Source organism: Octopus bimaculoides, chromosome Z (assembly GCF_046866305.1).
Source record: "Octopus bimaculoides isolate indiv1 chromosome Z, ASM4686630v1, whole genome shotgun sequence".
In the NCBI taxonomy this organism is placed as follows: Eukaryota; Metazoa; Mollusca; class Cephalopoda; order Octopoda; family Octopodidae; genus Octopus; species Octopus bimaculoides.
This window is the reverse complement of record NC_142944.1, coordinates 30,641,051-30,658,550: the sequence shown is the minus strand read 5'-3', so window position 1 is coordinate 30,658,550 and position 17,500 is coordinate 30,641,051. Positions and strand designations below refer to the sequence as shown.

The 17,500-nt window shown below is 34.9% G+C and overlaps 1 protein-coding gene across 5 annotated transcripts in view; it reads left to right on the top strand.

Annotated features, from left to right (window-relative positions):
• Window positions 1-17,500, top strand: part of LOC106875582 (ribose-phosphate pyrophosphokinase 1) — a 99,621-nt gene that overhangs the window by 38,042 nt on the left and 44,079 nt on the right. For 3 of the 5 annotated variants that reach the window (XR_008265724.2, XM_052973647.2, XM_052973645.2), the window contains exon 2: window positions 4,800-4,913. The exons of 1 other annotated variant lie outside the window; for it this stretch is intronic. The gene's annotated coding sequence lies outside the window, so the exon portion shown is untranslated. The remainder of the gene's footprint in view (window positions 1-4,799; window positions 4,914-17,500) is intronic. One more of the 5 variants, XR_008265725.2, reaches the window with a different exon arrangement.

Sequence of the window (17,500 nt, the reverse complement as noted above, 5' to 3'; positions counted from 1 at the left end):
TTGAACTCCTCTGTGATTGCCTGGAGGACTATGATAAATAAGAGGGGGCTGAGGACGGAACCTTGGTGGACCCCTACCTCTACCCGGAATTCATTGCTGTACTCATTTCCAACCCTCACCTTACTGGCAGCATCTCTGTACATGGCTCGCACAGCTCTCACTAACCATTCTTCTATCCCAAGTTTCCTCATTGACCACCAGATAAGGGATCGGGGGACCCTGTCAAAGGCTTTCTCCATGTCAACAAAAGCCAGGTACATGTATATACATATATATATGTATATATATATATATATATATATATATATATATATATATATATTTCGAGCGTGGCTGTTGCCAGTATCGCTTGACTGGCCTTCATGCAGGTGACATGTAAAAGCACCTACTACACTCTCTGAGTGGTTGGCGTTAGGAAGGGCATCCAGCTGTAGAAACTCTGCCAAATTTAGATTGGAGCCTGGTGTTGCCATCCGGTTTCACCAGTCCTCAGTCAAGTCGTCCAACCCATGCTAGCATGGAAAGCGGACATTAAACGATGATGATGATATATATACACACACACATTATGTGCATGATATTTTCAACCAGAGATGTTAGAACCATATCTGATTCTTCAAGGGCTTCAATTCTGTGTGTCTACATATATTTACTCAATTGCCGACACTTAGCAATAGTTTCTCTCATTGTTTTGATATGCCATTCTCTATCATTAATAAAACTGTCAGCATTTTTGACAACACAGGTATGCCAGTTACTGATAAAAAAACTATTACTATGCTATTTTTCTTGAAAAGGTAACTTTTTTCAATCCTTCATTTGGTGATTATAAGTAATACTCCTTAGGTGCTCAACAGCATTCACTTTTACAAAATTCGTAACAGTTTCATATATTCTTTTGTCAGCACCTCTATACTTTTTGAGGTTTTGGGGTGGTTCATATCAAACTTATAAACATTCATAGTATGCATCTCTCCCTTTCTGTATTTACACCCATCTATCAATTTCTATATCATTGGACATTCTTGAATCCATTTTGTGGTTTCAGCCAATAGATTGCAGTTAACAATGGACTACTTCTGAATGATTGTTTGTACAGTCTTTTCTGTTAATTTTCTTTGGTGAGGATTCCTATTTCAAGGAGAGATAGAAAGATTCGGCTTTCACTTTCTTGTATGTTTTGATTATCAACACAGTATTTTCAAATCAATTGAGCAAAGTCTGAAGTTCTAGTAGCAGCTTGGTTACAAGGGTATACATACATTTATCAACCTTGTACAAAGGTACAAAGGTTAGAGGGCATACCTACACAAGTATGCCCCTCCCTGACTTAATTCATAACTTTCAAAAAAAAAAAAAATTGATATTTTTATGAAACTTTCTACAAATACCTTTCAGGTGGTATAAATTATGATGATATCAAAATTTAATACGAAAAAAAAGTTTGGTGGACACACAGACATCCTGATACACATCTTAGATTTTTCAAAAGTTCAAGTTTCATTTTGTAGATGTGTTATATGTATCAGTATGTAGATGTATGTGCCCATTTATTTATTTTTTTTTTATTTTTTTCACATAAATTCTGATATAATCATAATCTACATCACCTGAAAAGTATGAAAATTTCATAAGAAATAGCCATTTTTCAGAAAGTTGTGATGAAACAGCTGACTCATGTGAATTTGCCAAAACTTGTCTGTCCTCCTTGGAAAACTTTTTCATCACAAATTTCTATATAGTCAGAATCTGCACTATCTGAAAGGTATTTGTAGAAAATTTCATTAAAAAATATCCTTTTCCTGAAAGTTATGAGGAAACAAAGACAAGGTGAGGTGTATATTTGTGTAGGTATGCCAACAAGAACAATAACTGTGTTTGCTTTCATTACAGTATCAGGATCAGTGTTGTATAAATAATTGAAACCCAATTTAGCTATATACTTTTGCAGATTTTGTGCTAAATGAAAAAAAAAAAAACATCCTTTTAAATACACCCCAGAGAATAGTTTCTTCACAACATTGTGTGAAGCTACATTATTTACATTATTTAGAACTGTATTATTGTGTGAAGCTTGTGCAAAGTTGCATACAATTAGAGTTTTCCTTGAATTAGATATGCTTTCTTTCAACACTTGTCATGTATGTGGTGTACATTGTTTGACAAAAGAGCATACATTATAGGGTGAACTCCGTTTTTTTTTTTTACCAAAATCTCATAAATTTGAGAAAAGAGGCTGCAAGCAACTCTGAACGTGCCATCTCCAAACCATAAGATGACATTAAATGTTGGAGCCAGCTTACTCTTCTAATCATGATCTGGTCTACATTCACACAATAAAAGGCTAGCCACTGGATTTGGTTAAAATGTGACGATGAGCGATGGCTAGAGAAATATTGAGCTTTGTTTTTAATAACCAGTTGATCTAGCAAGCGGGGCCTCATATCAGTGAGTGGGGCCAGTGCACATTGATGCTGTTGAGAGGTAGACCCTGAAACGGCGCGCATTCTCTCCTGATGATCCCATTCACTTGCTGGCTTCTCATATGCGGAGTTCTCGACTGGTAGCACTTGCATGTGCGAGTTGTTTGCAAGACATCTATATATATTGCATCATTCTGGCAAAATTAATTGTTGTAAACTGGTCAGATTAGTATGAAGTAGGAGCATTGTTCTCTAAATTATGCTTCCTCATGTTTTTCTCAAAGCAGACATATCAGGAATAACAGCTAGACTAGCTTGAGAATTGTTTGTCAAACATTCATTTTGTAGCAACATTTTTGGGACTCGAGTTTCTGCTGCTCTCTTTTTATTAGATTTGTTTTAAAATATGCTACTTCATTTTGTGCTGGTAAAGCTTCATGTGAATGGAAATTTAACATTTGTACCACTTCTCCAGGTCTTGTATATAGTATTGCTTTGCATTGATTTCTCTGTTCACTGTTTCAATTTACAATCAGTTTTGCTTACCTTATCAAAACAATTTAGAAATCAGTTGAAAGAAATGTTTTCTTTTCCATGTTTTGTCAATATTTCATCAGTCACCATTTACACAAAGTGAAGCAGAAAGCTAAACAAAGTTCGTGGTCAAGTAGTTTAGTAGTTGCGATTACAAGTTTGTTGTCAACTAGAATTAAAACAAAATTTTCGTGGCACCAAAAGATCTCACCAAAAGAACGTAGATATGTAAGGGAGAATTTTTGTTAAAACTGTAATTTATGACAGGTTCACTTTAACCTTTTAGCATTTAAACAGGACTTTTTGCCTCAAATATTCTACCTGTTTTATATCAAAACTTGTGAGATCCTGTTACTCTATTCATACTAATCTGACCAGTTTACAACAATTAATTTTGCCAGAATGATGCAATATATATAGATGTCTTGCAAACATCTTAAAATGTCATTCTAAAAATATACACTCCCATTATCAAATTCTCAAAGCTATGAGAAAATGAATGAGTAATTCAAAATAATGTGAATTAATAGGCATTAAATTTGACAGAGTTCTCTGAATACCAAACAGTTAATATTTCAAAGAAACATGTTTATCTTCTACAAATATGCATTAGTTGCTCTGTGCTGGTTTTCATTAAGAAAATCAGATTTACTGCATAAATGTGTGTGTGTGTGTGTGTGTGTGTGTAAAGTAGTTAAGTAGATGCCATCATGCTTTTCTAATTAATCAAAGTGCAAGATTTGGCAGAGGCCCAAGAATTTATTTATTTGCATGTGGAAACATATATGTGTGTGTTTGTTTTTCTGCAAAATATATAGTTAAATTACAATTTCTAAATGTTTTTTTTACTTCTCAATATCATATTTAAAATAATATTATATCATTCTTGTCCTAAAGTTTTTGAAATTAAGTAATCTGCAAATGATGCATTTCTATCTGCTACAGAATATTATGAAAGCATTTCCAAAGATAACTAAGTATTCAGGCATGACTGTGTGCTCAAGAAATTTGCTTCCCAACTATATGGTTTCAGTTCCATCCCAATGTGCAGCACCTAAAACAAGTATCTTCTACTCCAGCCCTGACTGACTTAAGACCTGTCAATAGATTTGGTAGATAGGAACTGTAAGAAACCCATTGTGCATGAGTGATACTTATAAATGAGCCTCACTGTCATCTGAGTGGTGTCCTTTGTTTCCAATATTCAGGGAAAACATGTCTGGTCTTGAGGAAATATTACATTGCTTAGAAACAGGTGAGGGTTGGTAATATGAAGGGTATCTGGTTGTAGAAATGTACCTCACTGAATTCTGTCTAACCCATGTGTATCAGATGGAATTCTTTGAAGTGAGCATTAAACAATGATGAAGATGATAATGATTTCAAAAGTAATCAGAAGTGGAAAATATCTATAAACTAGATATTTATATATATTATTTAATGTTGGCCTATTTCTTACCCCATATATAGAGAAAAATTAAATAAGAACTACTTGTATTAAGGGCTTACAACAGACTTTGATTAAAATTATACGATGAGACATTTTTAGTGTGGTTGTTATTTGTCTTTTGTTTCAGTTTTGAATTATATAAGAAAAAAATAAACTATATTAAAAAATTGTATTTATTATCATATTTTATTTATCAGTTTACAATATTCTCTGCAAATGATTCAACATCTTTTCACACACACATACATGTAAAGAAACAAATAAACTCAATGTAGATTTATGTAGGATTTTCACAGTAACTTAGTTTTGATATTAGAATATTAGTTCTAGATATATTCTACTGAACTGGTAAAATTTGGCAACTCAATTTTAATACTTTCAATTCCTTTCAGTTTAGACCACAACAGCGGTGCTGAATAGTTTGGAGGCTTTTCTAATATATATGTAGTGAAGATAAATGTTTTGGACAAATATTACAGTACAGATCAGCCAGCCATCACTTGCAGGCAAGTATAGCTTTAGTAATATGTACCATATTTTCTTGAAATGTTTTAAATGTTGCAAGTGAATGTAGACACCCTCTCAACATTGTCACCCTTGATCCAATAGAACATCTAAGATGTGATAACTGGAAGGAGAGAGTGGTGCAGCAACACTCAACATTACAGCTGAATAGATAGCAATAATGTGAACTGAAGTACCTTGCTGAAGGACACAATGTTTTTTTGCCTGGTCCAGAGATGAAACACATAAACTTATGGCCATGAACTAAAAACACCCTAAACAATATGTCATGTACCTTCATAGGACTACTATAATTTTCTATAATCAATAAAGAATAAATGCTATTTAAGTAAATGCTTAAAAATTAATACTAAGTCTCAAGTGCTAAAAAGTAGGACTCAAGTAACATGAATGAAAGAGGTGTTATCAGTTTGAGTCAATAACAAGATCATCTTCAAAATTGATGTATTACTTGTTTTCATGCTACAAGGTTATCAACTAGCAAATGTAGGTGAAGCATATACAATTGCATGAATCATAGACACTCGAACATCTCTAACCATATAGTCAGTATAGTTTTAGTTTATACCTAAATGCATTTATATTCCTTTGGATTTTGAAACATTTTAGTTATATTGATACCTTGGGGAGCAAGATTAACTTAATTAAAGTAAGTGGAAAATATCAGAAAGGTGTACTCATTTTCACCATCCACCACTTGTCTGTGCAATATATTTGATGTAATGCAGGGATTTAATAGATTGTATGTATGTCCACACCACTTCACAATCAGTGTTGGTTTGCTTATGTCCCTGCAACTTAGCAAACTTAGTTTGGCAAAAGAGACTGACAGAATAAGTATCAAACTTTAAAAAAAAATAAGTCATCTTCATCATCCAATCAAACAACTTGCCCAGACTAATGTAATTCTTCCACATCAGTTGTCCTAATCGAGTGATGTGGCATGAATGTCTGGCTTAGGTTTTAATCGCATTGATCTTTTGTTCTTTTGAAATATCTCATTTGTGCACACCACAACTACAGATGATAGTAGTAGTTCATTAACTGAACTGGTTGATCCTGACCATTGACAATTTGGCAATTGTTCATTCACTCAGTATTTAGTGATGTTCACTATTGACTCAATAAGTTCATCTGCTGAAATAGTTCACATCCACCATGTTGCATCCCATGATTCCAACATAACCTTGGCTCAGGTGGTTACTGGATGCAAGGCCTTGCCAGGGGCCTCTTGTGATTTGGTCTGGTGTTGCTTCTTCCTATATTCATAGATGACTTCTATGTACATGCTAATTAATCCATAGCTGGAATCCTGACAGGTGCTACTAGTCTGGGTCAGAGTAGAACTGGGAAGAATAATGGCTAAGAAGTGGTTCTACACTTCTCAAAACTCTGGAATTCCTGAACCAGATGTAGTTTAAAGCCATATCTAGGACATAAAAATGTAAGTACTAGTGTTGAATTGTTTGACTAAACTCATTAAGGCAGTTGGCCACAGTCCAGTGACTGAAACAATTAAAAGTTAAAATAAAATATATATATAAGATATTGACCATATATCATCTTTTATTGATGCAGTTTTCTGGTGTATTCATGAAATGTCAAATTGTTTGTGAAACCAAGCAATAACATTTTCCACAAGTGGACAGGTCAACAGGTCTTGTTGATTTAGCATTTTTACTTGTGTTTGTATGCTATATTCATGAAGATGGAATTGAAGAAGAAAGCTTATTAAACTTTCAAACTTTGGCAAATCCTGCTACAGGGGAAGCATAATTTAATTCAGTTTGTTTATCATCATCATCATCATCATTTAACATCCATCATACATGCTGAAATGGGTTGGTCAGTTTAACCAGAGTTGGCCAGCTAGGGGGATGCACCAGACTCCAGTCTAATTTGGATGGTTTCCACGGCTGGATGTCCTTCCTAATGCCAACCACTTCACAGAGTATGCTGGGTACTTTTACGTAGCACTGCACAAGCGCTTTTACATAGCACCACATGAGTGTTTTTACAAGGCACCGCCACGAAAAATGAAATTTGGTCAAGAATTTGCACTGATGGTGATGCAGATATGGTTGGGAAAATGTTCAGTTCCCAGGCTAGAATCATCATCATTGCCATGACAACCACCTTTCTATGGTTGCATGGGTCACATAAAGTTTGAGACAGAGTTTCTATGGCTGGATACACTTCCTGTTGCCAACCTTCACCTGCTTCCAAGCTAGGTACTGTTTCACCATGACCACATATGTTCTTGCAGAATACTGGAAAAGACTGACTGCATTTGTAACAATTACATGATGTGAAGATAAGGAAACACAAACATATGCTCCTACATTCAGACACTATATATATATATATATATATATATATATATATATACACACACGTGCACATATATCATCATCATCAACATTTAACATCTGTTTTCCATGCTGGCATGGATTGGATGGCATGATATAAAATGGCAAAGCCAGGGGCTGCACCAGGTCCCATAGTCTGTTTTGGCTTTGTTTCTACAGCCTGATGCCTTTCCTAATGCCAACCACTTCACAGAGTGTACTGGTTGCTTTTTACATGGTACCATCACTAGTACTTTTTACGTGGCATCAGCACCCACACAAATGCTTTCTATGTAGCACCTTGGGCAAGTGTCTTCTACTATAGCCTCGGGCCTTGTGAGTGGATTTGTAGACAGAAACTGAAAGAAGCATGTTGTATATATATATATATATATATATATATATATATATATATCTGGCCTTCTACACTCTCTGAGTGGTTGGCGTTAGGAAGGGAATCCAGCTGTAGAAACTCTGCCAAATCAGATTGGAGCCTGGTGTAGCCATCTGGTTTCACCAGTCCTCAGTCAAATCATCCAATCCTTGCTAGCATGATGATGATGATGATATATATATATATATATATATGTATGTATGTATGTATGTATGTATGTATGTATATGTATGTATGTGTGTGTGTCTGTGTTTGTCTCCCCATCATTGCTTGACAACTGATGTTGGTGTGTGTACATCCCCATAACTTAGTGGTTCAGTGAAAGAGACCAATAGGATAAGTACTAGGCTTACGAAGAATAAGTCTTGGGGTTGATTTGTTCAACTAAAGGTGGTGCTCCAACATGGCCACAGTCAAATGACAAACAAATAAAAGAATATAAGATAAATAATCCATCATCTGGTAAAATGTTAAACAGGTAAGAATTCAAGCTAGTAAGATTTTAAACATGGACCTAGACCTAGCCAGCGTTTACTGGACTAGTCCAGGTCAATGTTTAAAGTCTTACCTGTTTAAATTTTACTTGATGACGGTGGATTATATATTATGATGTAATCTTTTATGACTGCATTAAATAAATAAAATTCTACTGAGACAGACGTAAATTTTAAACACCATTCACGTATACTATATATATGTATATATACATAATTTTGGCACAAAAAATATAATCACATGATATTAACACAGAGATGTAGTGGGGAAAACCTACAAAAATATCTAAGGTTAATCACCTAATCATCCACTACCACACTTGACAGATAAATTCAGTCAACTGTGACTGTTTGAACTTACTGTGCAAAACATTGTCACATGACTTTAAAGAACAAGAGTCATAGTGGCAGGAAGTGTAACTATTGTTACATGACAGTAAAGAACAAGGTCATAGCATTTGATATCTGTGCAACCAGTGTCATAGTTTGCTGAAACGTGTGCTTCATAATTAACAGAAGATATATTGCAATCCTGTCTTAGAGGACATTTAAATTTGTCTCTACATGTGCATTCAGGGTAGGCTTGAATCATCTATTGCTTATTGATATAAGACTAACATTAGGGAGACAAGAAAAGGTAACTTTTATTATGTGTTTGTTAAAGATCTTACTGTATCTATGGTTCTAGGGAAGTGGATATCTTACTAAGTGCAAGAATCTCCTACCTAAATTTATTTGTCCTAACATTAAGGGAGAAAGATGATAGAGGAGGTGCAGGGTTGTAGAAGATTTTATCAGTAAAGCTGCTATCCTGTATGGCCTTATTATAATATGGGGCAGCCTTTTCAAATATTTCTTTAGAAGAAAGGCATGAGATTCTATGGCTAATATTTGAAATTAAGTTTTTAATTACAATAGGTGGGTGACAGGGGTGTTTATTAATATATTTAAGGTTCACGTTAGGTTTGTGGAAAGGCTTAAATGAATTAGTTTTAAGATCTAAGGAAACATCTAAAACATCCCATCAGGAAATATTACCTTTCTTGGAATCAGGGACAGGAAGGACATCTAGTCATAGAAAACCTACCAGAACAAATTCTCTCTCTCTCTCTCTCTCTCTCTCTCTCTCTCTCTATATATATATATATATATATATATATATATATATATATATATATGTATGTATGTATGTATGTATACACACACACACACACTCGCATACACATTTGTATATATGTGTATGTATAAATGTTGCAGATCTCTGCCTTAATGTTAAACATGACTGTTTCCTTTGCAAGTAGGTATCTTTAAATAAACAAAAGGCTTTTCATGTTGAGTAGTGATATCAGCAAGAATTTGGTCAATCAAATTATAAAAAACACATATCTCAGATTTTTGAGTGATGATATCACCACAGAACTGTCCAATGAGATTTGTTCTGGAGTTCAATAAAAGGGCCAACAAATTCTTGGTGTTAGCAATCTCCATAATTATGACTGTCACCACTAATGCATCTCATCAATTTCATTGACGACATATTTCTAATTTTTTAAGGGTGGCGAGCTAATAGAATCATTAGCATGCCACGCAAAATGCCTGAGCTTGATTTTACTTTACATATTTACAGGGTCAATAAAATAAGTATCAGTTGAACTCTGGGGTTGATATAATTGACTTATCTCCACCCCTGAAATTGTTGGCCTTGTGCCAAAATTTGAAAACAATATATCATGTATATCATGTATATCAGTGATGTTCATTTACAGCTATCACATGTACTGGTCAAGTACTAAAAATTGTTGGCCTTGTGCCTAAATTAGAAACCATTATTATTGCTTTTAAGCAGTGAGCTGGCAGAATTATTAGAGCATCAGAAAAACAAAAATGTCTTGCAAGATTTGTTTGAGCTATTTTATGATTCTGATTCAAATTCTGCCATGGTTAACCTTGCCTTTTATCCTTTCAGGAACCAATAAAATAAAGTATCAGTTGTGTCGTGGAGGTAAATGTAATCAATTAACTTCCTCCTGTCAAAATGCTGGCCTTGTGCCTAAATCAGAAAACACCATCATTATTGTTGTTGTTGCTGTTCTAGTTCTTCATCCTTATCATCACCACCATCATCATCATTGTCATTTTTCATGTTTCAGGAGGATACTACAATATCGATCAAATTATCATATTTATTAATGGAAGTTGAATTAAAATTGTTTCATAAATTAGCATTATGTTTTCTGAAACATTTTGTTCATCTCTTAATTCTCTATCTGTTTGTCTGTTCTCTTTTCTCCTCTTTCTCTCTCTCTCTCTGTGTTTATTTTATATATTTTTATACAAGATAAGAGAAGTTTACATTGAATGCTCTAATAATAATCCACTGAATGCTCTAATAATAATCCACTGTCATTTTTCTCTTAAAAATTTGTTTCACTACGTTTGGATAGCTGAATTTGCCATAATTAAAATCTCTCTGTAAAGAAGTAATCTTTAACTGTTGGCTTTGACTTTCTTCCTCTTCAATATCCTCCTTCCACTTCTGTCTCATCTAATCATGGTTAATGAATAATTTGTTTGCTTGTATGCTTGTTTGTTTGTTTGTTTCTTTCTTTCTTTCCTTTCCTTTCATATTGTTATACTAATTGCTTTCCAATATAAATCTGAAGCACCATAAGCTGCTGCTTTTTTTTAATATTTATCTATATGTATGGTTATATATTGCATTCATTTATTCTGCATAGGCATATATCACAGACATATACATACATATGCGTGCGTATGTTTATTGATCTGTGTATTTGTATATATATATGCGTGTTTGTGTGTGTGTGTGTGTGTGTTTATGTATGTACAATATAAAGACATACACACAATACATATATATATATATATATATATATATATATATATATATACACACACACACACACACACACACACACACATACATATAGACAAATGCATACAGTCATACAAACATTCATATGTACATACATAAGATGTAATAAATATATTTGTGTACATTTATATGTATTACATACTCTTTTGAATCACCAAGTGGAGTGAATTAATGAGATTATTGCTGCTGTATATGATTGAGGTGGTGGCATTGGTGTGGGCAGTGGCAGCAAAGATAGTAGTAGCAGCTATAATAATGATGATGAGGATGATGATGATGTTAATAAGCCAATCTTAAGTGACACCTGAGGGGAATTATTTAGTTTTAGTGTACAAAGTCATCTATTTAGAATTAATGAGAAATCAATAAACAATAAAAAAATTATGAAGATACTGATTTCAGTGGTAGTGGTGGTGGCGGCGGTGGCGGTGGCAGCGGTGAGGATGATCATGGGAATGATGATGATGATGATGATGATGATGATGATGATGATTCATAATAATTATAATAACGGTTTCTAAGTTTGGCTTTCAGAGACAAATTAATAAGGTTGGGATTTAGTCAATTGATACAATTCCAGTGTTTGACTCATGCTCTATCAACCCTGGATACATGAAAGGCAAAAACGAAGCTGATCATTGTTGGGTATTTAGTTAGAAATGCAACTGTTTCTACCATCAAACACTCTGCATAACAACAACAACAACAATAACAATAATAATAATAATAATAGCAGCAGCAAAGTTGACCTCAGCAAGATTTGAATTGAGAATGTGAAGAGCTAGAAGAAATGCCACTGAGCATTTTGTCTGACATACTAATAGTAATATTTAAGTAATTAAAATCATTTATGTGGATAAGCCCATATTTGTTGAAGCTTGAAGCTTCTGGTAAAGGTAGCATGATAAAGGTCATTGACTGCATTTTACTCTATGACCAAGTCATTCTAAGAAACAGCCACAGACAAATCTAAGGTCAAACAATTATAAACATATTAGTTATTGTTGTTGTTGGGTAGTTTCTTAGGACTTTAATGCTCTGTATCTGCTCCTACTTTAAAAAAATTAAATAACTATCCCTCTGCTGTTGAGTATATTTACAATAGGGATCATATGGACCAGCAAGGAAGCTTACATATAGCACTTCAGGTACTCAATGCAACAATCTGATGCTATCTTTAAAATAGGGTCACAGAAGACAGTAATGGAGCTTCTTGTATAGTTGTATTGACCTGCTCAATGTAACAAGCAAGTCTCTCTCAAGAACCATACTATAATCTATATAGGAACCTTATCCAGTAAGGGAATATCTACATAATAGCTTGATCTTTTATTCAAAGTAATAGCTAAATATCCTTCTACAAACTACCCAATATCTTTAAAACTGAGACCACAAGAACCAGTGACAGAGCTTGTATGTATTTACTTAACTTTACTCATTCTATTAGTAAAATCTTTTTTCAACAAACTATCTGACATCTTTGAACAATTTACCTGACATCTTTGAAGAGATTTGCAACAAGTTTTGAAAAAGATGCACACAATACAATAAGGCTTGCTCAGTGTAACACTTAAATCTCTCTTACCAAACTCTCTACTTTATTTTAAAATAGAGACTGAATTAGGACTGCTCAATGGGAGAACCAACTCATCTTCATTATCTGATCATTAGATGTTTTGCTGAGTGTAATTGTGGCAGCTTATTTCTCTAACTAGCTTGTGCTGTTTTATCTGCAAGTAGGGAAGATTGTATATGTTACATGCTGAAAGTTCCTTGTGCTAATAGCCATATTTATAGCTCACTGAATGAAGAAAAACAGCCACATTTTTTTGTTTGTTTTGTGCTTTTTTTCTTTTAAGGAAAGTTTTTGGAAGACTTTCAATGTTTATTATTATTATTTTTATTATTATTATTATTAAGAATAAGAGCAATACTATTGATTTCTTTATGCTGGCACACAGTTACCACCACCAACACCATGATGATGATCATGACCATGTTCTTTATCAACAACAACAATAATGTTGCAGTTCATTCATTCATTATACCACCTATAACATATCATGGAAGTCATCATCTGCAATCTCTCTTCTTTTACCTTTACATACATTTTACTTCACTAAGGTCAATTACATATATATCTAACTGCATTCAATGACACCTTAACTTTTCCCCCTCTCTCTTCTCTTTCCCACTTTCTCTACTTTTACATTTTCATATCTTGGTGGTATTGTTAGGAATGTGTAAATGTTCTGAAAGTAAAGTAAAAATGAGCATAACTTTTTTTCTAACTGACATGTGTTATTCAAATTGCATATGTTGGTAGAGTAGCTCTTCCTCTACACATAAGTACTATGCAACACATTCTCCATCTCAAGCAATGCATTTCCCTCCACTACCACCCCCATTATTGAATCTAGCTCTTGAATCCTCTTAGAAAAAATCTGGCCACTTTCATCTCATCATGTCAGCAAATTGTAGTCCCCAAAGACTTCATTGGACTGAATGGGTGAAAGTTGAAGGGTACCAGATCTGTAGTAGATGAGGGGGAGCACTGACCAGCCTAATTTGCTGATTTGTTGCCAAAGATGAATGTCTGTGGGTGTGTGTGGTTCTGCATAGTCATAATGAACATGAGTCATTTTCTGATTCTTAATCAGTCTCTTCCTCCTAATGACTTCTTTTAAGTTGTTTGGATGTCCCAATGTACTGCTCACTGTTCACAGTACAGCCACTTTCTTGAAAAATCAAGGAGAATGATTGCCCCCAATACAGTGAGTATGAATTTCTGTGCCTATTACCGGCTCTTGAAGAATTTTTTATGCCTATGCAAAGATGTGTAATCTCATTCCATTGTTTAAACCTTTGTGTCTGAATCATAAAAATATGCACACTTTTCATCCCCTGTCATCATACAGGAAAAAAATGTCTTCACTGACTTCAAAATGCTTCCAGCAGGTCAAGGCAGGCTCTCACTGTTGTTTCCTTCAAATCTGGTGTTAACTACTGAGCTACCCAAAGTCTTCCAATACTCAAAGTCTTCCATTATATTCAGTAATGCTCAGTGACCACAGTCTAGATGTGCAGCAAGCTCAAAAACTATGACTCAGCTGTTCTACATGAATCAATTTGTTCCCACGCTTGCAGTTCATAGTCTCCCACAGATTGGTTCGTCTTTAATGCTAGTTTCCTTTTCTTTAAATTTTTTCATCCATCTGCACACATTGGGTTTGTCAGTGAAGTCATCTCTATAAACAACCTATAGCTTCCTACAGATAGATGTTGGACAGCCTGTGTGCTTCCTTCAAAACCTCAATGATGGCAATAATTTCTGCTTGAACCCATTATTCAGCTGTGATGAGGAACAGGAATAAATGTTACAATAGAGGAAGAGTTACTTGACAAACATGCAATTTGAATGTTATGTCAGTTAATAAAAGTTATGTTCATTTTTGCATTAATTTCAAAACATCCTTTGTATTTATTATTCTTATTTTAATCTTAATTGGTGAACTATATCATCATATAACAGAGATGATAAATGAGGAAAATGTGGAAATGAGTCAAAACAAAAACATCTCACACATAATGACAATGTAAATCACTTCTGCTACAGTCAGCAGAACATTTGTCACAGACAAAAATGCAATATACAAAAAAGACTGGTACCAGAAGAGAGAATGCACCAAGGTACAACAAAAGTGTACAAACAGTTGAAAACAATTGGAAAAATAATTGTCCAAAATCTGCTGAAGCAGAAATAAAGCAAAGCAAAAATAAACATTTCAGGACCAAATGCAACATTCAACACTCAGTATCGATGTGTCAGAGTGGATAGCATGAGGCAGAAAGCATGTATGTATGTTTGTATATATGAACATTGAGCAAAAAATATTTGACAATCAAAAATGTGTCAACGAAATATTTAACAATCAAAAACAGGAATAATGTGGAAAAGGGGTCCTGAAAAGTGAAAACATACGAAAAATATGTAAAGCCAGTCTTTTGAAAGTACAAACACACAAAAACTTCATTGTGTACAGAGAATCCACTTTAAGATGTTAGTGAATAACGTAGTAAATGGCAAAGAATAACACTACAAGTGTCATGATAAGAAGATGCAAGAATCCTTGAAAAGGGCGCCAAAGGATGGAATGCAGTTTGAAGTTGTAGAAGCAGCAGCAGTGGTCACAACAGGGCATCTAGTTGAAGAGAGGTACCGTTGAGTGTCATTTCTTAAAAGATGCTGTCATGCAAGGTAACCGGCAAATGAAGTCTGAGCGGTAAGCAAGAGTGACTGAAAGGTGCCATGGAATTGAAGACAAGCCAGAGCTTCCCCATCCTCCAGTTGAGAGAAGTAGGGATGTGATGTAAAATGCTGAACTGGGAATAAGACAGGATCAAGAAATGTTACTTACTTACTGGAAACATAACCATGCATTTTGCTGCTACTTTCAGCAAGTAGATGATACTGTGTAAGAAGGAAGTAACATCTCGTGAAACATGAAGAATACTGCCAAAAAGGTTCTTAGAATGATATAGCCATCAAGTTTATCGTGTGAAAAACTACAAGGACCTCAACTGCAAGAAAGTCTTTAGTTATAGGCTCTGCAAGTCATAGACAAAATGGAAAACTTAACTGCTGAAAAGATTCTTAGCTTTCCACATGTGATAGAGCTGATAATGTAGAGGCAATCCTGAAGTTGAACGTCAGGGTCACCAATTATAATGAAGTTGGGAAAATGTGGAAATGATATATAACACGAGATGAAATGAACTGGTAAACGACGATTTATTCACTGTTATAAAATACAATGATTGCCATACATGATATAAAATAACATAACAGGTTACAACAAAGATGTGTGAGAGACTTCGTGGTCAGGCTGGACTGTTGATCTTGTAGACGATATTGATGTACTATTTGGTGGTGTGTAGAGGCAACCATTAGTCTGTTGGTCGTGTGATGTTCATACAACAACAATGTAAGCAGAGACAAGTTGAGTGTGGTCAGTGGCATGTGCCAAAGACCTAGAGTAGTCGAAAACTGCCATTCTTATAGAGATCAGTAGGCTCCCAGGAGCTGGTGATTAATGTCCCATGTAAGGAAAAATGAACTGTTGTGCCAACATGACTGGACAGCTGGAAACCGACCATTACAAATGACAGGTTTGTTTAATCATGGGGGTCATATGACCTGCTGGAACAAAAAGGGCTCTGGAGCTGACATCCTGGTATTTAAGCCTAGATGAGTCAAAACGAAAACATCTCACACATAATGACAGTGTAAATTGCTTCTGCTACAATCAGTCCACAATGTTTTGGGTGGTGAGAATAAGGGAGCACAAGTTGATGCAGAACAAATATTGACTTCTTTCGAAAACATTTTTTTCTTTATCTTGTCAATGTTAACATCTTTTGCCAATATACATGGGCAAAAGATAAGCACATAACTTTTGCTGATATGTGTATTTTGATAAAATACAAGGGCAACCCTTTGGTATTGGTATACTGACTGTCAATATTAGATGACATCCTTCATTCTCTTTTTCAGCCTAGCCTTATTTACAATGTCATGAGGGAAGGTTATGTGGGTGAACGATGTCTACCAATACCAAAGGATTCCAATACGAGTGGATGGGAGAAAATGTAAAAGATCCTACACATAATATATGGTAATAATCTTTGAGAAAAGTCAGAAACTGAATGAACTGAAAAAAAATCTGAAAAGATCTTTGAGAAAAGTCAGAAATTGAACAAACTGGACGGACAAAATGCAACATTTTTTTTCTTTTTCTGAAATGTAATCGACAGTGGTTAAATACAGGATGTGATGGGTAAACTGTCACCATTTTATATTTTTAATTTCACACATGTTCCTTGTTTGTTTTTGATTTTGTCAACTACACAGTATAGTAGGGTCAGTTGGGCACTGTCTGTGAGAAAAACAGCACCATGATGCAATTCACTCTGCCAGAAATTTGGAAATGACATGCTGTAATGCTTGGCATTTGTACCAGAAGCTCCAATATGAACAGATGGTGAACACAGAGAACAACCGTTGGCTTGCCATGTCCCCAAAACACGTACCAAGAGTGATAAAAATCAAACATCCAGTCAACATCATGGTGTTTGGAGTGATCACTAGTGATAGTGGTGGTATTCCTCCATTCATCTTCTCACATGGCCTCAGACTCAACACGGAAGCTGACATCAAGTGCCTGCAAGAGGTAGTGCTGCCCTGGGTCAAGAGGGTGGCTGCTGGAAGACCCTCTGTTTAGCAACAGGACTCTGCACCATGCCACACAAGCAGGAAAACCCAGTCATGACTGTCAGGCAATTTCTGTGACCACATTGCCCCTAAGATCTGAACACCTAACTCCCCAGACTGCAACCCCCTTGATTATTATGTGTGGGGTGCAATTGAGCGAGAGAC